Source organism: Dermacentor variabilis, chromosome 4, assembly GCF_050947875.1.
Source record: "Dermacentor variabilis isolate Ectoservices chromosome 4, ASM5094787v1, whole genome shotgun sequence".
In the NCBI taxonomy this organism is placed as follows: domain Eukaryota; kingdom Metazoa; phylum Arthropoda; class Arachnida; order Ixodida; family Ixodidae; genus Dermacentor; species Dermacentor variabilis.
The window spans coordinates 184,848,899-184,866,917 of NC_134571.1; positions in this window are offsets into that span (position 1 = coordinate 184,848,899).

Here is an 18,019-nt window from a genome sequence, read left to right on the forward strand (position 1 = left end):
AGTCTGGAAGCAAAGAATACGCCAACAAAGGGCGGCCTGACTACGCCACGTACACCAGCCACAGGTCAGCGCGACGCAGCCGTGATCTGACGCCAAGACCTAACTAACGCAAGACAAAGAACCATCGACCTCGACGTGCTTCTCGACGGCCACGCAGTCACCGCCTCAGCGGACACAGGGGCCGATTACTCCGCCATGAGTGGACACATCGCTGCCCAGTTAAAGAAAATTAAGGCTGCTAAAGCCTTAACTTTCTAAAGCTAAAGCGTTACCGTCGGAGAGCTCTCGTAGTCACGACGCCTTGAGTGTGCTCGAAGATCAAGTGAACGTACCGCCGCGCACCAGTATTATTATTTACGTCGGCACCGAAACACCCGTTGACGTAGAAGGTGTCATCGAGGGTGACCAACGTCTACTGCTCGACCTTGAAATTTGCGTCGCAAGAGGGATCACTCGACTCCAGGGAGGGAAAGCGGAAGTGATGCTAACCAACTTCAGCCAGGAGTTCAAGCACATCAACAAGGACACGACGATTGGGTACATCGAGGAAATTATGGAAACCAGCAATGTATTTGTCCTCTGGGATTCTGCCGCATCTACATTGACGGCCATAGTTCCGGAACCAGACTTCGACATCAATCCAAGTCTCCCCATGAGCAAGCAGCAACAGCTCAGAACTCTTCTCCGAAGATCCAAAGAGTGCTTTTCGAGTTTAGCAAAGCATCGAATAATAACCGAAGAGTGCGCTCGACCACTCCGCTAGAGTGCTTACCGAGTTTCGACGCGAGAACATGAAGCTATTAGGCAACAAGTCGACGAAATGGTGCGCGACGACATCATCCAACCTTCGAAAAGCCGGTGGGCATCTCGTGTAGCCTTGATGAGGAAAAAGGACGGAACCCTACGTTTCTGCGTCGATTATCGTCGACTGAACAAGGTCACGAAGAAAAACGTATACCCCCTTCCACGGATAGACGACGCATTGTATCGACTCTGCAACAATAAATACTTCTCGTCGATGGACCTCAAGTCTGGATATTGGCAAGTAGAAGTCGACGAAAGAGATCGCGAAAAGACCGCCTTCATCACGCCAGACGGCCTCTACGAGTGCAAGGCTATGCCATTTGGACTGTGCTTGGCGCCTGAAACTTTCAAGCGCGCGATGGACACGGTTTTAGCAGGATTGAAGTAACGTAGCTAGACCTGCCTCGTTTACATGGATGACGCATCGTCTTCGCCGGAAATCTCGACATCGCCTTAGGCGGCTTGCGACATTACTGGATGTCATCAAGTCATCAGGACTCACTCTGAAGCCAGAAAAGTGCCGCTTCGCTTACGATGAGCTTCTGTTCCTAGGCCACGTAATCAGCAAATCTGCTGTCCGCCTCGACGCGCAGAAGACAGCTGCCATCGCAAAGTTCCCGCAGCCCATCGACAAGGAGGCAGTGCGTAGATTCCTTGGCAAGTGTGCCTACTACAGGCGCTTTGTCAAGGACTTCTCACGCATCGCTGACCCGCTGACACATCTAACCACATGGGATGTCGAGTTCAAGTGGGAAACGCCGCAGGCCGACGCATTTGAAGAACTCAAACGACGTATGCAGTCACCGCCGGTACTTGCGCACTTCGACGAGTACGCCGATACCGAAATCCACACTGACGCCAGTAGCCTAGGCCTCGGTGCCGTCGTAGTCCAGAGGAAAGACGGACTTGAACGGGTGATAGTTTACGCTAGCCGGTCGCTGTCTAAAGCGGAAGGCAGTTATTCTACGACTGAGAAGGAATGCCTCGCCATCATTCGGGCTACATCAAAATTCTGCCCTTACCTATATGGGAGGCCATTCAAAGTCGTCAGCGACCATCGTGCGTTGTGTTGACTAGATAATTTAAAGGACCTTTCAGGACGGCTGGCGCGGTGGAGCCTCAGACTGCAAGAATATGACGTCACGGTAATACACAAGTCCGGAAGAAAACATTCTGACGCCGACTGCATGCCTATCACGCGCCCCCATTGACCCGCCGCCGCAAGAGGACGAGGATGACGACGCCTTCCATGGAATAATAGTAAGCGCAGAAGACTTCGTTGAACAGCAACGAGCAGACCCGGCGCTAAAAGGCCTCGTCGAGTATTTGGAAGGGAATACCGACGTTGTCCCTAGGTCGTTTAAGCGCGGATTGTCTTCGTTCACGCTTCAAAACAACCTACTCGTGAAGATTTTCTCACCAGTCCGCACCAATTACCTTCTTGTTATTCCATCGGTGATTCGTCCCGAAGTACTGCACGCCCTACATGACGATTCGACCACTGGGCACCTCGGTTTCTCCCGGACGCTATCGAGGATACAAAAAAAGGTACTACTTGCCGCGCCTAAGCGCCGACGTCGCCCGTTACGTCAAGACATGCCAAGAGTGTCAGCGACGCAAGACCCCACCGACAAGGCCATTGGGATTACTACAGCGGATCAAACCTCCTTGCCGACCTTTTCAGCAGATCGGGACGGACTTGTTGGGACCGTTTCCGACGTCAACATCCGGAAATAAGTGCATCGTCGTGCCGACGAACTGCCTCACCCGCTTCGCTGAAACTAAAGCTCTGCTGAAAGGTAGCGCAGCCGAAGGGGCAAAATTTTTCGTCGAGAGCATCTTGCTGCGACATGGTGCCCCAGAAGTCCTCATCACCGACAGGGGAACGGCCCAGAGCTAACCCAAGCCAATCTGCAATACAACCAGACTAGCCACAGGAGGACAAGTGCCTACCACCCGCAGACGAATGGTCTCACGGAGAGTTTAAACAAGACCCTCGCCGACATGCTAGCACTGTACGTCGACGTCGAACACAAGACGTGGGATGCCACAACAACACGGCGGTGTTGATACAACACGGCGGTGCAAGAAACAACACAGATCACCCCGTTCAAGCTGGTTTACAGCAGGAACCCGACGACGACTCTCGATGCCATGCTGCCGCACGTCACCGACGAAGAGAATCTTGACGTCGCCACCTATCTCCAGCGCGCCGAAGAAGCGCGACAGCTCGCGCGCCTGCGGATCAAGAACCAGGCTATGAGGTCGTGCCATACGGAATTTCACTATCACAGCGCCGCCGCTCACGACCTAAAATAGTCCACGTTGAGCGACTCAAGCCGTACTACCAGCGATTATGAACTTTGAGACTTCGCGTAACTGACCTTTGGACTTTGTTTCTTTTCCTTGTTTTGTTACTTTTGTTTAATAAGTGTCCTTTTGTGTTTCGCTCTCTTATAGTTGTAGTATCGGGACGATGCCTTTTCTTTAAGAGGGGGGTAATGACACGTGCACTTTATCTTTATCGGGCTACCACGTTTCACCGCCTAATAAATGTTATCGCACAGCGCGGGACGCGCCTGAATGTATAGGGAGTTTCTGGAATGTTATCGATGGTTCCATCCGCTGTCTGTGACCGAACCTTGTGTAATCTGATTGCATGTATGCGACCCCCTCCAGAGTTTCAGCAAGGGGGAGGGTGGCTGAGCCCCTCCCCCCTCCTCAACCAAGCACACACCTAAAATGTCGTTACCAGAGCTTTGTCACCCACATCATTTGAGGTTTCCTTCGACTCGCCCAGACCTTCTCACTTAAAATTTTATTGGGGCTAATAGCTTACTGCATCATTGTTGGCACGGACGTACACGGCTTTTAATTTATACTTCCGCTTTATTTCTGCAAATCCTGACAATAGGAAGACAAGCGCATTAGAAGCACTAACGGCGGCTGCCTCATCTGTATTTTCTCACTTCAACATTGTTTTAAATTTACACCGTAAACACAATGCTCCATACGCAATATATGTAAATATATTGCATAGGAAAGGCACTGAAGATGCGATGAAGCGGACACGGGACTGGGTAGCTGCAGAAGGAGCCCTATTCGAACACGTCCTCTAGGCGGCAGTTGGTGTTCAACGGGGCTTAGGATTTCGCATCATTCCGGCCATTGCATAAAGGAGTTTTTCTACATTTATACATGTAAAAAATATCTTTACTTGGTTACTGCATGGTGCTGTTTCTTCGAAGCACTCATATAAAATATGAATGCAACTGACACCGATAGCTGCACTGAACCATAAAACAGTTTCGACGTGCAGGTTAAAAAATAACCCTTTTTTTTCGGAACTAATTGTGCATCCGAGCAATGCCTGACTTTCTATTAATCGCCAGTTCGCTCATTCAACTTGGTGATGATGAGTTAACAAATTAAGGAGGTTCGTTTTATATCGCATCATAGCATGTCTCAGCTGAAAAAAAAAATTTCACCTGCTGCACAAAAAAAAGTATGCCGATTCTTTTTTTTTCTTTAGGTAAAAAGGACGTTATCAGAAAAGTTACATAAGCAAGAGATGATTAATATTCAGAACAAGTGATTTCACTTGTAGTTCAGTAGAGAAGGTGCGTAATAACATCTGCTGATTGATTGACAGCTTATGCGCTGAACCCAGCAAAAGTTGGTCATAGAAGTCTGTTTTTTTTTCTCACGTAAATCATTTTGTATAAACACAATCTCATTCAGAACAAGTGGAAGCAAGGTTAACATATCTACACTCTTAAACAAAACTACACCCTTTGGGTCGTATCTTGCCACACAACGATAATCGTCATCTGTCTTGCCCGCACTTCCTTTCTTTAACGCTGCGAGCCTGGTACTTCCAAGTCACGAGTGGCATGCACGTTATCAGCACGACAGAGCATATACTCGACAGGAATGTTGCGAGCGCAGCGTTTTCAAGAAAGGAAGCGCAAGCAAGACAGATGACGATTATCGTTGTGTGGCAAGATACGACCCAATGGGTGTACGTTTGTTTAAGGGTGTAGAGACTGTCACGGGGGTCGGTGCTGGCTTGGCAATTTTAGACGAATTCACTTGCTCAATGGAAAAATATCTCGTATTAACCGAGACACAGCAAAAAAGAAAATAATTTCGACTGCGACGCAAAACCAAGGCTCTGCATATTCGTGGCGAAAGGAATATACAAACTCAACGTAGACGCTTTTAGATATGTGCCCAATTTTTAAAAAAAATATGCCAGCTGAAAAGCAGAAAACTCATAAAACATTTGGTATTTCTCTTCCCTTCATCACCTCTGTATTCGCTTCTCTCAACCCTTAGTATGAAAAGGCGAGAATTTTTAACCATTTTACAAAGAAGGATGTAGGGAAACGGCTTTTTAAATTTGTGGTTTCGATTTCCACGCCGCCGCCAACAAAAAAATGGCCGTGCGCCGACGCCGTCGGCTAGAAACGACCGCCACGCCGCCGCCAGTCGAAACCGACATGGCGCACACCTCTTGAGTGCATAGAGTCATAGAGTTTCCTACAAAAATTTTTGTAGGAAACTCTATGCATAGAGTTGGTACTTGAGTGAGCCCAGTGAACGCGTGCTGTTGTGCGCATGGAAGCGCGTCTTTGTAGGTGCAAACCACCATTCCTCGCAAGGCGCCTAGACGTGAGCTTGCGCGTCCGCAAGCGCACGTGTGGTCTGGGCATAAGTGTCAGTAACAAAATACGAAGTGGCTTCTGCCAAGGCCTCAATGAGACATCCAAGTGAGCGCGATGCCAACCACAATTCCTCGCGAAGCGCGGCAGGCACAAGGCGCGTAGACGTGAGCTTGCGCGCGTCCGCAATCGTACGTGTGGTGTGGGCTTAACAGCTTTAGTGTAGTAGCCGCACTCCTGAGTTTTTAATAATATTTGGCGTTTTACGTGCCAAAACCACTTTCTGATTATGAGGCACGCCGTAGTGGAGGACTCCGGAAATTTTGACCACCTGGGGTTCTTTAACGTGCACCTAAATCTAAGCACACGGGTGTTTTCGCATTTCGCCCCCATCGAAATGCGGCCGCCGTGGCCGGGATTCGATCCCGCGACCTCGTGCTCAGCAGCCCAACACCATAGCCACTGAGCAACCACGGCGGGTCCCTGAGTTTTTCCGTGGCACGTTGAAGAAGACGACGAAGACCCGCGTCGTGATTGCTTAAGTGTCTGTTGCTGGCTGCCCCTCACACTCACAGACCCAAAACACAACTTTAAAGCTTAAACACCACACTCCAAAGTCACCTTGTCTCGTGATCAGAATGTGCTGCGAGAAAGACACGTTCCGAAAAGTTTTGTCTCCCTTTTGAGAGACCTATAGCAACAACGAGAGCTTCAGGCGCCTGGTTGTTATGGCAATGTTGATATCTGGCACACCAGTCCCAGTGCTGCTTTGCGAAAAACGTCACCTGACTTCCGCCACACTCACTTCAACTGATCCGAGCATGAAGCAACCTAAAAAAGTTGGAGGACGCTTACACTTTGCCTTTAAGAGTGGAACGCGATAGTATTCAAAGATGCCTGACTGCTTCTCACGCTTCCCGGCAACTGCCTGCAGCTTACGTAACCGTAATGTTTTCTGGGAAACGTTGGCGGTGGGCACGTTCACCACATCAAAGTAAAGGCTGCACGTGTTTTGGGTTTCTTAAGACAAAATTTCAGCGAACTTCCATTTAATTTAAAAGAACAACTGTATTTCACTCATGTGCGCTCATTGTTGGAGTACGCATGCGTTTGCTGGGATCCGTATACCAAAGAGCTGGCCGATACGCTTGAAAAAATACAGAATAGGGCAGTGCGATTCGTTCTAGGTAATTGGGATCGTCAACTTAGCATGAGAGAAAGCAAACGTAAACTTAAATGGGAAGAATTGAACGATCGTAGACGAAACCTCAGGTTGAAATTTTTCCATAATATCTACCATTCTAAAACTGGAATCAATAAGGAGAAGTACATTCAAGAGCCGTCCTATATATCCCAAAGAAGGGACCACAGTCTCAAAGTAAATGAATTTTCCTTTAAAGGTAACGTCTCCCGCTATTCATCTTTTGTTAGATGTATAAGAGAGTGGAATGATCTTCCGCCTATGATTGTATCCAATGTGTCGAATGATGCTTTTTACCGCGCTTTGTGTAATTAGTTTCTTTATTTGTCTCAAATATGATGCTTATTTTTATGTATCCCCCTGCTGTAATGCCTGCAAAGGCGAAGCAGGTATCAAATAAATCAAATAAATAAATAAATATAGTTTCGAAACAAAACAGCCAACACTCGGTGAAGAAGTTCGCTGCTGTTAAACTATGCATCATCATCATCATTATCATCATCATTATCATCATGCAGCAGCAGCAGCAGCAGCAGCAGCAGCAGCAGCAGCAGCAGCCTATTTTATGTCCACTGCAACTTACCCCTGTCCACTTACCCCTGACCACTTACCCCTGTCCTGCGCCCACCGATTCCAAATAGCGCCTTCAAATTTCTTAATTTCATCCCCTCACGTAGTCTTCTGCCATCCTCGACTGAACTTCCTTTCTCTTGGGACACACTATGTAACCTTAATGGTCCATCGGTTATCTAACCTACGCATTGCATGACCTGCCCAGCTCTGTTTCTTTCTCTTAATTTCAATTAGAATATCAGCTATCCCTGTTTGCTCTCTGATACACGCCGCTCTCTTCCTGTCTCTTAACATTACGCCTAACATTATTCGTTACATCGCTCTTTGCGTGGTCCTTAACTTGTTTTCGAGCTTTTTTGTCAGTGTACAAGTTTCTGCCCCATATGTGAGTACCGGTAGAATGCATTGATTGTACACCTTTCTTTTTAATGATGATGGTAAGCTTCCAGTCAGGATCCAACAATGTCTGCCGAATGCGCTTCAAGCCATTTTTATTCTTCTGTAAATTTCCTTCTCATGATCAGGGTTCCCTGTGAGTAATTAACCTAGGTAAACGTACTCCTTCACAGATTCTAGAGGCTGACTGCCGATCCAGAACTCTTGTTCCCTTGCCCTGCTATTGATCATTATCTTTGTCTTCTGCACATTAATGTTCAACCCCACTCAAACAGGTCTGTTCTCTCTGTTAAGGACCTCAATTATTTGTTGTAACTCGTTACCAGTGTTGCTGAACAGGACAATGTCACATGAAAATCGAAGATTGCTGAAATATTCGCCATTGTTCCTGACTAATAAGCCTTTCCAGTTTAATAGCTTGAGTACGTCTTCCAAGCACGCAGTGAATAGCACTGCAGAGATTGTGTCTCCTTGTTCAAACCCTTTTTTATAGATATCTTCCTTCTTTTCTTGTGGAGAATTAGGGTAGCTGTGGAATCTCTGCAGATACTGTCCAAGATTCTTACGTAAGCGTCTTGTACTCCTTGATTACGTAATGCCTCTATGACTGCTGGTATTTCCATTGAATCAAATGCCTTTTCGTAATCTATGAAACTAATATAGAGAGGCTGATTGTACTCTGCGGATTTCTCGATTACCTGACTGATGACATGGATGTGATCCATTGTAGGAGATCCCTTTCTGAAACTAGCATGTTCCTTGGTTGACTAAATTCCAGTGTTGCCCTTATTATATTGGAGATTATATTGGAGATTATCTTGGTGAACGTTTTATATAATGCTTGGAGTAAGCTAAAGGGCCTATTATTTTTCAATTCTTTGACGTCTCGATCCCTTCTTGCGGATCAGTATAATGTTTGCATTCTTCCAGTTTTCTGGGATCCTTGCAGTCGATAGACACTTCGTATAGAGAGCTGCCAGTTTTCCAAGCATTATGTCTCCTCCATCGTTGATTAAATCGACTGTTATTTCACCTTCTCCTGCCGATTTCCCCCGTTTCATGTCTTGCAAGGTCCTTCTGACCTCATTGTTAGTTATAGGAGGAGTCTCTGCAACCTGTTCATTACTGCTTCAAATGGAGGTATCGTGGCTCCTCTGGGTACTGTAAAGGTCAGTGTAGAATTCTTCGACTGCTTTGGCTGTATCTTCGAGATTGCTGATGATATTACCCTGCCTTTCTTTCAGTGCATGCATCTTGGTTTGTCCGATGCCTAGTTTCGGTCTCACTGTTTTCAGCCAGCGTCCATTTTTTACTGCTTCCTCAGTCTTTCTCATGTTATAATTTCGATTGCGACTTATTTTCTCTTTGTTGATTATTTTGAACAGTTCCGCGTATTCTTTCTCATCTCTTGAATTGAACACTTTCATTTTTTGTGGTTTCTTAATTAGGTTCTTTGTTACTTGGGAGAGCTTACCTATTGATTGCCTTGGTGCCTTGCCTCCCACTTCAATTGCTGCTTCTCAAGCCATCCTAGTTACGGTTTCATTTATTGCCTCTATGTCATCTTCATCTCTCTGTTCTAAGGCTACATATTTGTGTGCAAGTGCCAACCTGAATTGGTCTGCTTTTAGCCTTAGTGCGTCTAGGTTGGCCTGTTTCTTCCTTACCGATGTTAGTCTTTCTCTCTTCAAATTGAAGTGAATCCTAGCCCTCACTAACCTATGATCACTGCACCTGTACCCTACCTAACACGTCTACATCCTACAATATACTGGGATCGGCAGAAAGTATGGAATCAAATTCATGTCTTCTTTCACCATTAGGGCTTTTCCAGGTCCAGTTTTTGTTCCAACGCTACCTGAAGAAGGTGTTTATTATTCGCTGCGTAATCCTTTCCACGAATTCTATCAACATCTCTCGTCGAGCGTTCCTAGAATCCACCTAGTCGAGGCTTGGAGTGGCACCTGACACCGGAAAAAACACTGAGAGCAAGTGAGGCTGTGCTAATCAAGGTACAACGAAATTAGGAAGATCCACTAAGCTTCAACAAACCACTCCCTCCCCAGAACAGGAATTGACCTCCCTGGTGCAGTATTCGGCCATTCCCTCCCAATTGGCTTATTCAATTACCCAACAGCCCTCAATCCCCAGCAGCTGTGGAGCACCTGACCAAGGCAGCGGTCAGACTTGTAACGCAGCAGAGGGTGCTAAGAATTTCTGGACCCGGACAGGCCGCCAATGGAAACTGACCCTTGCAACGTTTAACACTCGAGCCCTCTCTAGTGAAGCTAGCTTAGCAGGACGCTCTGAGGAACTATCAGGCATTGTTTGGGATATCATTGGCCTTAGTGAGGTTAGAAGAACTGGTGAGGCTTACACAGTGCTGACAAATGACCACGTCCTCCGCTATGGAGGACTACCAGGTAAGAAGCAGTTCGGAGTAGGATTCCTAATCCATAAGGACATAGCGGGCAACACTTACGAATTCTACAGCGTTAATGAGAGGATAGTAGTAGTCGTATTAAAGCTGAATTGAAGGTATAGAATAAAGGTAGCACCAACCTACGCTTCAACCTCCAGTCACGATGATGAAGAAATGGAACAGTTTTATGAAGATGTTGAAATAGTGATGCGAAAAGTGCAAACTCAGTACACTGTAGTCATGGGCGACTTCAATGCAAAAGTGGGAAAAAAGCAGGCTGGTGAACAAGCAATTGGCAAGACTGTACCACTTGTTAACAACTCTAGGAAAGGAGGAGCACGTGAAGCAATGAACGCATGTGCGAGAGGGAGATAGGGTTCAAATATTCGTTTGTCTGGTGGCATATGCAAATAACGAGGAGATTCCTTTTCAAATATCTCCGTTGTAGTGCTCATTAATTAATTGATAAAATAAATAAGAGAGGAACAGCGATTTCTTTAGGACAAAGTGGGTAAGTTTGCCTTGGTCAAAAGAGTTGTTATTGAAAATCATCTAACACTGTTTTATGCAAATAGAACAGCCTTTCTTGAATTTTTTTTTGTTTTGTCAATATGAGTTTTGCTAAAAGTGTGCCGGATAGTGGAAGAGTAGTATACTAGTGGTGAGACAACAGTTTGATAGACTAGCAACCGAAGAGAAGGGGCTGATCAATTTAAAGTTCTTTGGAGAAAGAACAGTACCCGGTTTGAGTCAGCTGTAACGTGGTCAATGTGCTTCGAACAAAGTACTTCAAGTGAGTTGTTTCAGCAGTGAGCAGATTATTTCCAGAATAGCTAAATTTTAAAGGTTCTCGCTTTAGAGTAATAGTCACAAAAACAGTATTTTGAAAATTTATTTTTGTTTGTTGAAATTGAGGACACTCAGAAATTCTCTGGATGCCCTGATTCAGCTTGTGTTGGTCGGAAGCACTTTTGATCTCGTAAATAACACAATAATCCACGTACAATTTAATTTTAACCGAAATATTTGTTATTTTGCCAAGAATGAATACGGGAAATAAAAGCAGCCCAAGCACGGATCCGCTGTGGAACACCGGAGTCTACTGAAAGTCGTTATAAAGAGTGGTCTTTGTAATTATCGTATTGCTACTGGTACCTTAGGTAAGCTGACAAGAACGTTATGACTTGTGTACTGTTGAGTACTTCATTTAATTTGTAAGGTAATTCTTTGTAGAAAATATTGTCGAATGCTTTGCTGAAATCCATAAATATTTCGTCAGTTTGGCTGCGATTATTTGTTACTGCGAAATCAAGAACGGTTTCAATTAGCTGAGAAAATATAAAATAGCCTTCTTTAAAAACGTGTTGGTATCTTACTAATATATTTACATCACGGATGATGACAGCCGAAATGCTACATCTATTTTCAGATTGTAAGGTCGTCAATTTTTTTTTATTAAAAGTTGGTAAAAAACGAAAATTTTCAGAAAACGAAATGATCAAGTTTACAATTAACTCTGTAAGTCAGCAATGAAAAATGATATCACAATTCTGTAACTTGCATGTAATAGTACATCATAAGCGGACAAAGTTTATGCGTTACATGTGAATCTAAAAAAAATTTAGCAGTATGGAAATACAGCTTTTGCAGAACTCTTTTACACAACGCAAGAAATTCACGGAAGATATAAAATGACATATTGAATTTTTCCCCTTTCATTTATCCAACAGATGCCGTTTACAGAATCGCGATATCTGTTTTTGACACAGAGATATTAATTTGTCTACTTCGTGCTTGTATTCTTTCAAACTTGCGAATTTTTCAAAAGCTTTTTTAGGAAAATTCAGGACATATATCAAAATTACGCTTTCAACAGCCATTAGAATTTAACTTTCTCTCTCAAATGCAAGAAATTTAATTAAAATCGGTTAAGGGGTTATTTCAGAAGAAGGTTTTGCGTTTTACATGTATTTGAATAGGCCGCGTCGGAGTTGGGCCCGAGCTAAAAACTCCTCTTATAGAATACGCAGGCGAGAGCTTTCGCGGGCAAGATAGGCGCAGAAAAAAAAAAGAAAAAGAAAAAAATAATCGCCAATGACATTATAATGCTTTCGCATTCCCACACGTAAGCAGTCTTAAGTGTGTCCGCCGAATTTTTCTGGTTCTCGATGTACGAACATTGAACAGAAGAAATAAATTGCTCGGTTCTTCAATGCATGTTCATAACATGGCGATGACAATTACCCGAGCTTTTTATAGCTCAAATACTACGTTTATGTCGTTGTTGTACCTGAAATGCGCCATGAAGATCGACTAGGCTGAAAGCCGTGAAATAATTTCTTCCATAATGCAAAGAAGGGGTGAGGCATGCAGACACAGACACAAGAGGGGTGGACAACAGGAACGCTGCCATTCAACTGAGGGAAGCACTGAAGCGAAAGAAGAAGGAAGACGCAAAACTCATCTGCGCATGCTCTGGAAAGGTAGCACCACGTGTCAATCGGGTACACGTGCTGATCAACGTGAGAGGTAACTCTTAAGGCATTTGATATCTTTCTTATGTAAGATAACCGAAGGCTGACTCACGCGCACACTTCCACCATTATTGGTATGCCATGCCTCGACCATTAGACTCGTATTTTCGTTCCAATGCCTGTACAATATCGCGCATTCATCTAACTCAGGCGCGCAGGTTCCAATCTTGGCAGTCTTAGCAATGTACGGAAAGATCAGAAGGTGATCCACCGGTTAACCACCTTTTATGTTGTTTTATGTTGGTGATCGCTGTGTTTGAAGGGGCAAGGTTCTGACTGGTGTTGTATAAATCGCAGGTTGCTTTTTTCATCGCGACGATAGTTTTTATTTTTTACAAGTAGTGCTCTAGGACGGCACATGTAACCGGCAAACGGAGGCCTCAGGAGAGCACCTGGGATTATAGTAAAGCAGGCTGCGCAGGATCTCCAGGGCACCCCAAGGGCTAGCGGGGGGTTCAAATCCGGAAGCAGGGCTGCACGTGGGCTGGGGCCGCGGAGGTCGAAGCGTGTCAGGGGGTGTCCGCATAAAAAATTGGCCTTCCGCGATAGGGACAGCCGATCTTATACACCCCTGGCACGCGCAGGCCTCGGCGAGCCCCAACCCACGGACCATTCCGGGTTCTAGCTTTGGTGTCCCTGTTGCCGCTTTGGTTTCCTGGAGGCGCCGCCAATAATGCGAAAAAATGACAGGTTGTTGCAATTAGTGAAAAACACGATTGAATAAATATAATTACGTCCAGCCGCTCACTTGTGACGCTAAGTTCAACACTACCACGCCCCGCAACTTCTGCACCACCAGTCAGAACTTTGCATCTGAAGGTACGTCGGACAGAATTTCTCGCGCCTGCGGCTCTGGTACTGGGTCAGTCATCTTCAACGGCGGCCTTTCAGCCATTTGCGTTCAACCACGGTTGCTAAGGCGCTCTGCCTTCTAGATTTTCAATATATGCGGCGCGGGCTCCACTAAGGTCGTTACTGCTCCCACAGAAACATCTATGATGTCATTTACAAGGTACATCGCCGTAACGCGCGAGAAAGCCACGATCCGCCGCGACTTAGCCCGCTGCTTCACCTACTTTATCGCGCCGGCAGCCAGCGTCCGAGGGTAAACAAACTTGACTCCACTCCGCAATGCCGGCACGCCCAGGGACACACGCCTACAACACGCGCAAAGAAGCTTCCTTCGTAGTACCTAGGCAGGGTAATATATTCAAGGAGCAAAATCCCCCAGATTTTCTCTCTCGCGCCCGCTCTTACTGGCGCCTGCGCACCAACGACTGGCGGTCCCTCAAATGAACGTCTAGTGCGCGATCGCAGGTCGCGATGGATGAGGAGGAGGAGAGAGACAGTGAGAAAACTTTAGTGTCGCTAAGTGGATTACCGAGCAGGTCGCCTCAGTCCAGGCCGCCTCTGTCAGCGTGCTTGATAGCCGTTGAGATGTACGCTGCCAGGTATTCCTGTTCCTGATATGTAGTCAGCCGCCCGAAGTTAGGTGGTAGGGATAAAGAGGTGGGATAAGGAAGTCTAGGAGGGGGCGGGTGGCATATCCACAACATGTAATTGGTGTTCGGCCGGTCGCCACAGTGTATGCAGGGAGGCGGGATCTTCTGCGAGACCGTGGAAGAGTTGAAGGCGGGCTGGAAGGAGACGAGGAGGAGACGCACAGCTTTGGCGCGGAACCGTGCTCCCGCGAGGGCTGCAGAAGATAGCGCCAACTTTTCTCACCGCGAAGCACTTCTCGTGCATCAGACTAGCTGTCGGAGGTTGGCGAAATAAATAGCGAGCGGAGGCGCAGTTTTCGATTTAATTTCGTTTTCGTTTTATTATTTAGTAAAAATCATTGTGAACGATCGTAAGACGCCTCCATCGAATCTGTGTCACTCGCAATTTCATCAAGTGGACGGAAGTCGCCTTGTCAAACGCGGAAACGTTCATTTGGCTCTACACAAATGCCTGTTCCGGGCTCTGCATTCATTCAACGTTGCGGCACCAGGTGAGCAGCAGTAGTTCCCGTAGGAAGCTCCACCGGACGGCGTCAGCTGAAAAATAAACTACAAGCATGTGTACTTTTAGTGTTTAGACCTTTACGAACACTGCGTGTAGCGGCGAAACGCGCCAAAGTGGTGAATGGGCGGCGTTGAAAGCAAAAGCAATTCGCTTTTACTACCATGGTATAGAAAATACCCGACTCCATCCCAAACAATACCGTACATACCACGAAAACATCCTATTTCCAAGCATTCCCCCATTCACGGGCCTTATTTCCTGCACTTTAAGAGCACCTCAATAACACAGGCGACTGCGCGTTTCCAAAACAACTTGGCCTCAGCCGACCCGATGGTTAACTACGTACACAGAAGCGGCCACACCACAGGCTCTCAGCCAGATCATGCTGGACGCTCGGAGAATGCCTCCTACTCGCGCTCCAGACAAATGCGTGGCTGCAAAGACCGTTTTCAGTCGTTCAGAAGGCAGAATTTTCGACTTAGATGTTGCTAGTTTTTCAGCTCCGCAGCTTTATCATTTGCGCGTTCTGCCGGAGCGATTGGCAACGCACTTCCGTGTTATCGCTCCTGCCAATCGCTCGTCGCGTTTTCGAAAAGCGTGAGTACCTAAAGAAGGTATATGTTGTTGCGAGGTCACAAAAAGCGTCGCAAACTTGTCCCACTGAGATTCGGTACACGCTGAACTAACTTTGTCAACACGGCCGAACTGCTTTTCGCTAACGGCCTCACAACGCCAGGCGCGGCGGGCGTGCCTCAAAAGTATCCGAAAAAGTAACGACATTACAATAATGTTTGGGATCAGAGAAATCGTCATGAACTTGACCCAGTAAGATTCAGTACACGCGAAACTAACTGCGTCTCACGGCCGCGAGCTGCTTTTCGCCTACTGCGTCACATAGCAAGCGTGCCTCAAGACTACCGACATAAGTTATAATTTTTTTCTTCTGGTGCTGCAGTTTTTCTCTCTATATATTATTTTCATGCATCAGTAACAGGCAACGACGTTTGTGCTGACCCCTGAAGTCTCCTACTTTGCTGGGAGATCCTCCCCGCGGAGCTTGCCATGGAAGGTATGGTCTTGGACGCGTCTGGCGGTCAGCATATATAGACCGCCCGCGGCTCGGAAGCGGCTCAGTTCGGCAGAAGGATCCGACGCTGCTTATTCCGAGCTTTCTGACTCAAGATCAGAAGATTCGGATGCTTTCATACCTGTCAAGCACCGCCGTCCAAGACGGACGTCTCCGGCATCTTCCTCGAGTGAAGGGACTATCCTATACAGCACCATCAAGACTAGGACAGTAGTTTTCATGCCCGTCGACACGATGGTAAGCCTGAATGCTATATATCGACAGAAACTTAATGATTTCTTCTTCAAACTTGCCCCTGGACTAATCCAACAGGTTCGCGTGAACCCCTGGAAAAATGTCATTGCTGTTGACTCAACTGATGACAAGATGGTGCAAACTCTACTTGGTTTGTCTGAAATCTGTAGGGTCCACACGCGTCCCTACATACCACAGGGTACGCATATATCAGCTGGTGCCGTATCTGATGTGGGCTTGGATCTCAAAGTCGAAGTTTTTAAGAACGTGATCGTTTGCACGCCACCATGCAAAATAATTAGCGTTCGAAGGCTGGCCTCGTCGAAGTGTATCAAGATACTTTTCGCCTCTGGAAAGCTGCCTAGTCATGTAAAGGCTGGACTTGCGCGCTATCCTGTTCGACCTTTCGTACCACGGCCTTTGCAATGTCCTAAGTGTTTTAAGATTGGTCATGTTCAGGGCTTTTGCACCAGAGATCTGGTCTGTGCCAAATGCGTTGGGAATCACCATGTAGATCCCTGTGAAAGTCAGGCATGCATATCGGTGCCCTAACTGTAATGCTGACCATTTGGCAACGAATAAAGGATGTCCCTCATTGAAGAATGAACTAAAGGCACTAAAACAGAAAGCCAAAAAGAAGGCAGCAGGAGAGGAAAGCTCCCGTCGCCGTATTGCTGCCTTAGCGACTGGAAAAGCAGCGCGTTCAAAGAGTGCCAAAGACACAACACATCGGGATGTAGGGGGGCGGACCTTCTCCCTCTCAGACACATCGTGGCCAGCACTTCCATCGAAACCTTTGGAACAAGTATCTACACAGACTTCGACCACAGTGGAAAGCCCTGCAAGCACAGTACCTAAACCGGTATCAGCCAACGACGATGTGCAACTTGTCAATCTTCTCAAGATGCTTGTCAACGTCGTCAGATCTCTAATCGCCGGTCGCCAGACACCAGCAGCGTAAGCAGGAGAGCAACTTTTGGAGGCACTCGTTCCTGTCCTCGACGGCCTTCGCTAGACGTTTTACCGGAAACAATTCTAACAGTTGTCAGCAGCCTTGCCCCTTTGTGCTGCAATGGAATGTCAGGTCGATGCGACCGCGGCACGCTGATCTAGTCCTTCGACTCATCGCTATGAAGACTCCACCAGACGTTATAGCACTTCAGGAAAGTGACGAAAGGAAGGACGAATATCGATTGCCAGGCTTCGTGGGTGTCCACAGTAACACTCGATGCGCGGAACCAGCTTGTGGCTCTTTCCAGTGTGTGGAGGCGCCGCACACGCGCAATGCTTCAAAAGCATCAGTGTACGTTCGTGCGGACTTGGACTTCGCGGTTATTGACACAGACGGCGTCTGTGACGATTAATTTGAGTGTGCAGCTTTTACTGTGAGCCTCAGATGTGTGTGTACGACGGTGGCAAGCATATACAACAGGCCTACGCGTTCTTCCGATACCTCGCTACTTGAGTGCTTAGTGTGTCGGTGTGGTACATCGTTTGTGTTATGTTTTAATGCCCACCATCCACGGTGGTGTAGCCGTCCCCAAGACAATCGTGGGGCAGAGATTAAGGAGATCATTAACAAGAACGATCTGTAAATACTGAATGACGGTTCACCTACATATATAAGTAGAGGAAAGGAGCATTCCACTATAGACCTTGCGATATCAACGAGAGATGTTTACTTAGCCTGGTCATGTGAACCCGACACGTGGGGCTCAGATCACCTACCCATTTGGTTAACACACCATCTCAAGACAGCCTATTTAAACTTATGAGTGAGTGCTTATGAAAAGCTACAGTACAACGACGGCGGAATATCGGCAAACCAAACCCCGATCTTAAGCTTTTGCGGCTCCGCGCATGTCGACGGTGCGCTTATAGACGGGCACAGCGCTCCAAACGACGCAGCGACTTGACTATATATACTCGAATTGATGCAGCCATACGGCGGCATACAAAACAGCTTCGTCGCAAGAGCTTGGAACCTTTGTGTAGTTCGTTGCATACTGGAAGTGGTTTTGGAAATGTATGGCGCATACTGAAGGCTCTCCGCACTCCTGAAATCTGCAAGAATCCTACGGCTGCATTGAGCATAGC